The sequence below is a fragment of the Sciurus carolinensis genome, chromosome 11 (genome assembly GCF_902686445.1).
Source record: "Sciurus carolinensis chromosome 11, mSciCar1.2, whole genome shotgun sequence".
Lineage (NCBI taxonomy): Eukaryota > Metazoa > Chordata > Mammalia > Rodentia > Sciuridae > Sciurus > Sciurus carolinensis.
In genome coordinates this window covers 43,492,934-43,499,070 of record NC_062223.1, presented here as the reverse complement: position 1 = coordinate 43,499,070, position 6,137 = coordinate 43,492,934, and the positions used below count along the sequence as shown (strand labels likewise).

Here is a 6,137-nt window from a genome sequence, read left to right as displayed (position 1 = left end):
GCTAATGTGTTCATGTACACGTTTGACTGTTGACATGCTCATTTGACTACAAATTTTCTGGGGGTGAGGCTATCATTTTCTCTAGTAAATCTCAACATATTTTGCTTTCTCACATATTGATACCTTTCAAATATTTAAATGTAACCCAGATGACAGCTCAGGCCTCCCATTACACACCCTTGCCAGGATTTCTACACATTCCTGGTGAGACTCTGTTCTGGATGATTCTAGTTCCTGAAGGACTCTTGTTCTGCCTTGAGGTGCTTTGTCTTTGCACAGACCTGCCCTGATATTTACAGAGCCCACAGAAGAATAGGGCAGGACTAAGAAGGGAGGCTCACAACCCCAAGGACTAAATATACAACAAACTATTAAAGAAATGTACTGTTTTCCTCCCTTGGCTAATACCCCTTCATAATACCCCTTCATAAAACTTAGAAGGCTAGGTTGAAATTCAGAATTCTTGAACTTCTAGTTCCCCACTGGAGATAGAGTGAGGCAGACCTGCCCACCAAACCCCTCCCACCCTTGTTCACCCCCTTCTTTTCGTCCCACCTGTCCCCCCAGACTATGTCACATTATGAGGGGTCTCATAAGCATTCATGAACCGCTGGACATGTCCAAGCCCTGTCCACTTACTTTCCAATAACCACCCCTTGGCAAACAGTCCTAGTGGTATGTGGATAAGCAACACAGGCTGTAATTGGGAGGATGGACCCTGGACACAGGCTTAGGTCACTTGGGCAAGATGCCTGGAGCATGGTCTATAGGAGGAGAGTCAATCCTCCCACCAGCAGCAGCAGCAGCAGCAGCAGCAGCAGCATCTAGAAGCTTATAGGAGAGGCAGGATCTCAGACTGTACTGCAGATCCACTGAATGTGAATCTGCCTTTTGACACCACCCCGGGGCCAGGGGAGTCCATTTATACTGCAGTGTGAGCAGCCCTGTTAGACCAGGGTGTGGAATCTGGGCTGGGTCCTTCTGGCCCAAGTGTCAGAGTAATACTGTCTTTTGCTGTTACTCTTCTCTCTACTTAGTAATGACCTAGACATGCAACACAACCATGTTTTTTTTTTGTTTGTACTAGGGATTGAACTGAGTGGCGCTTAACCACTGAGCCACACCCCCTGCCCTTTTATTTTTTAACTTTGAGACAGGGTCTCACTAAGTTGCTGAGGCTGGCTTTGAACTTGTGATCCTCCAGCCTCAGCCTCCCAAGTCAGTGGGATTACAGGCATGCACCACCGCAACAGCTCAACCATGTTTTCTTGTGTCTATTACTCCAATGAGAAAGAAAAAACTCATTTGTAGAATTAGACATTTACTGAAAATTTGGAGAAAGGGACAGGTTGCTTCAGCTACCATTATATTCAGTACTTAACAAAACCGAATCACGTTCTCTTGTCCTTCAAAATTCCCTCAGCCATTTCTAGGTTTCTGCCCTTCACTGCCTCCACTGTCCCCAAACTCAGGCCCTGTACTCCCCGATTTACTTGGCTAAGGACTTATCCATGCTTCTGCTCTAGGTGGGGCAGGCTCTTCCTAGTCATTGTCTGCAAGGGGAAGAATGTGCCTTAGAGGCACCAAGGAGATTATACCTTCCCCAACTGTCTTAGGAGATGAGAGGACAATTAATTAAGGTTTTTCATAATTATTTTTCTTTCTGCTAGGTAAATATGAGCAAGACTTCTCCAGATTCACCACATCATCCTGACTCTTTCTCTTCTCACAATCCTTCACAACTTGCAATGCATCTAATTGCTAAAACCTCATCTTTGTTAAGTTAACTATCCACCTTCTGATCTCAAATCTGATCTTTCTATAATCCTTATTTTTAATTATATTTCTAGACATTCTTTTTGGTGGTACTGTAGCTCTACTGAGCTACATCCCCAGCCCTTTGTAATTTTATTTTGAGAGAGGGTTTCACTAAGATGCCCAAACTGGCCTTGAACATGTGATCTTGCTGCCTCAAGCCTTCTGCGTTGTTGGGATTACAGGTATGGCTTTAGACATACGATCTTAAAATGCCATCAGTAGAAAACACTTCTTTGTACACCACAGAATCAATTAAAACAGTTAAAACATGTTAAAACGTGTTCAGAAGGCACAACAATGTGTTCAAAAGGCACTATGGAAGAAGGGCTATTTCCTGTTTTCTTATGGAATGAATATTATCAGTCAGTATTGGTTTTTTTTCTTCAAATATTTATTTTAGTTGTAGATGAACACAATGCCTTTATTTTATTTTTAATTTTATGTGGTGCTGAGGATCGAACCCATGCTTCACGTGTGCTAGGCAAGCACTCTACCACTGAGCCACAGCCCCAGCCCCAGTATTGTTTCTTGACTCTATGGTAGGACTTCTAAGAATGAAGAATTTTGGGGGCGCATTCTATTCTTTATACAAGTATCCTTTGCTCTCCAGTGAATTCCTTTCCTGCGTTCAGAACATGGGAGTTTGGAGAGAGTTTGAATAATGAGAGAAACCTGTGCTGTTGTAGCTCTGAAATCAGAAGCTCTGTGACAGGCAGGTCACTGTGGCTTTAACCATTAAAATCTGTATCTCTCCTAATCCATTCGGTGGTCCAAATTCCTTAGGGAAAAACTCAGATCAGAGTCACATCCCTGTCTTCTGGTTCAGTATTTTTAGAGTTTCTTGTATTTTTAAGTTGAGCAATCAGGAAAGGTTCAAAGTCACTCAAGTGGAGGAATTATGTCATGCTCTGGGGGTAAGTACTTCATTTTAGACAAGTCTGCAAGAGGCAAAAGATGAAGTAATAATTGAGTATGATCATTTTATTATAATATTAAAATTTTTTTCTTGAAGGTTACCATGATCTGTAGAGGCCTCAGTTACTTGTACAACATCGTTCCCTTCCTGTGATGGAAAATGAATATGATTAATAATAATAATATCTTTTAGAAGTGATTCAAAATTTATAAAATATTTTAATATTACTTTATATTATCTTGTTTGAGATCTAGGTCTTTGGTCTCCGGTGGAGCTTTCTGCATGGACAGAAACGTTCTCTTCTGCTCCATCCAGTAAGTAGCTACTAGCACCTGGGCTGCCCAGGGGAGAGGTGGACACTCAGATAAAAATCAGGATACTTCTACCAGCAGATAAAATGGATGCATGGGCATCCATAATAGCAAAATAGCAGATGTTCACCGAGAAACTCACTCCACAAGACAATTTCAAATATAACAAAATTCTGTTTGGTCACTGTGCACTGATTTACATAATTTATTAATTATGTAAGAATGAAGCACACAAGCTTGAACGAAGTTTATAACTTTAAGCATTGTTTGAGACATTACTTCCTGTGACTGCTGAGGCTTTTGCATGTTGAGAGGCCATACCATCTGAGCTCAGCTCAGCGCACTCATTTATGCCACGTGATTACTCTGCACTTTTCTGTTTAAATGTGGTGGAACATCCTTTGTATATTCCACCCTGATGTCAGTTGGCATTACCTGTTGTGAAAACAGCAGGTATTAAGCCTACCTATTTTCTCGTCATTAATGTGCCATAATAAAATGATGTGTGTTATCATGATGTTTTCATTACGTTGATGTTAAACCAAAGTCTCTATTTAGCAGTGTTGCCAAAAGTGACATGGGGGGGGGTAGTTTAGTGTTACCATGATCTCTACTCGCCTCAGTTACTCCAAATTAACACATAAATTAAATTAAAACTGCATTTGCCTTGTCAAGGAAGATTCAAGAAAATTTTCATTGTTCCTCATTCTAATCCAAAAAAGCCATTAAAGTCTCTCCTATATTGATGTTCTAGAGTTGCCTCTGTCTTGATAGATTAAATCACCTAATATTCTAATACTTTTCCAGCTGTGAATTATCATTACAAAAGAGAACTATGGTATTACAGTCAGTAAAAAAATTAACACTGGGTACAAATGCAAGAGAATCACGGTCATTCTGACATGAGGACATGCCAAACCAGTGATGACCAAATGTGTTTGCCAACACACTGAAGGTCAAATAAACACTGTTATCAGGAGTATAAACTGGAATACAAATACCTGCACTGAAACCTGATCACATTACTTGGTCATCCAAAATAGACTTCTATTCATTTCTAAGTATTATCTTTAAAATAAAAGTTCAAAATTTAAAAGTTCTTGAAGATCAGGCTTGTAAGTATAGACCCAGAGGATCCCAGAGTCTGAGCAATGCTGAAATGATAGGGCAGTGCTTGGTACTCACTAAATTACAAAATGCTCACTCTGTTACCCTGGGGCTCAGGGCAAAATGACCTCACCTTTCTGAGGCAACTTCTTGATTTTGAAATTGCAAATAACATCCATTTCAGGGGAATTATTGTGAGCATTAAATACAAAGTTGGATATGCCGTACCTGAGTGGTAGAAAGCACGTAGAATTCACAATCAGGAGAATGTAAATGAGATCAGGCTTTGCATTTCTGGTCATGTGACTTGGATCGGTGACAAACTTAACTTCAGTTTCTTCATCTATGATATGGAATGGTATCAGTGTCCTCTCCACAGGATCGAGAGAAAACATGGAAGTAAACTTCAGTACTGTGCACATGGTACATCTGTTTACTCTTTCCTTCCCTTCCATCTCCCTACTTCTCTCCTGCACCCCCCACCCACCCTGCTCAAGACACTTTCCTAGGGCTGGGGATATAGCTCAGTTGGTAGAGTGCATGTGCACATGGCCCTGGGTTCAATCCTCAGCACCAGTCACACACACACACACACACACACACACACACACACACACACACACTTTCCTGGTGTTGCTTACATTCGTTGTAAGCATTCTAGTTTTGTACTCACAGGGTTTTTCCTTTTTGAAAAATAAATCCTTTTCAGACAATTAGAAAAGTGACTACTTGTTAATTTTCCCATGAGTTCAACTGTTCTACCTGGTACAAAAGGATAAAAGATGCTGAACTCACTGGGTCTCTGAAGAGAGAAAGAAAGAAAAAGAAAAGAAAAGTAACCCTGGAGAAGTTTAGCTTGTCTTCTCACTCCTAAAAATATTTCACAATTTTGTCTGCCCAGAACATACCTTACATCTCTGATCCAAAGGTTATGTTAAGTCATTTCAGTAATCCTGATAAGCCAACTTAAGGCATCTTTCAGGTTTATGAAAGATAAGCTTTGATGAGACTTTCCTTACACATAAAATAATAAAGATTGATGCTTTTATTTAATATTTATCATTTAAATTCACCCCTCAATCAAAATTATAAGTGAAATGTTTCCCCTGGGTTCAGCCTTGTATTGGACTTTGGTTTTGAAAATAGAGAATGTTTCAAGAAAAACAAATTTATGTCACAATTGTATTTTTAGACAAACAAGGTATTTCCTTTGCCAGAGTTGATAAATCAATGTTCCTGCATGGTCAGTAGACATGTACTGTATAAGTGCTCCAAATGTGAACTTAGGCTTTTTTTTTTTTTTTTCCAGGGAGGTATTAGGGAAGATCCAAAATGGAAGGTCTGGGGATTAGTAAAGCTGAGTTCCGGTACTGCCTTTCTAGCTAGATTTGAACCTCAGATGTCCATAGTTATTTTTATTTTTGGTGCAATGGGATTGAATCCAGGGCCTTGTACATGCTAAGTATGACCATAGAGCTACATTCCAGCCCTCAGTTGTTTTAAAATTGAGGATATTGGATAGTTCTTTCCAGGCCAGTCAACTGTCTTTTGGAAAGAGTTGATTGAGTAATTCCTCCCTGTGACAGTATTAACTGGAGGAATATTAGACCGTAGAGTCCAGAGGGCAGGGATCATGACCACCTTATTAACTATTGAACACCTGGTGCCTGTCCATGTAGACACCCAGTGAAACTGTTGAACACGAACAACTGAGGAATGACTGGGTAATGGAATTTGATTGCTTCCAATTCAGAGCTAGCTCTACTGAAAGTTCTTAAGAGCTAATAATCGATGCATATTTGGGGGAAGCCACAAATGGAATTGAATGCTGCAATGATGGCTACCATTGATGGTAGGGCTAAGGACTCTGACTCCAGTCTACCACGTACAGGATCAATCATTTTATGACATATCCGAAGAGCGTGACTTATATTGACAGCTCCATAAGTTAAACAAAGTTCTTTTCTAAACAGAACAGATGTCTA

General features: G+C 40.1%; 1 long non-coding RNA gene across 1 annotated transcript; it reads right to left on the bottom strand.

Annotated features, from left to right (window-relative positions):
* Positions 1 to 2,786: 2,786 nt before the first annotated feature.
* On the bottom strand, positions 2,787 to 4,837 carry LOC124958203 (uncharacterized). The gene is made up of 3 exons (XR_007103842.1): positions 4,826 to 4,837; positions 4,381 to 4,523; positions 2,787 to 2,881 (listed from the first exon to the last, which is right to left on the bottom strand). It is a non-coding gene; the product is annotated as an uncharacterized LOC124958203 (long non-coding RNA).
* Positions 4,838 to 6,137: the final 1,300 nt, after the last annotated feature.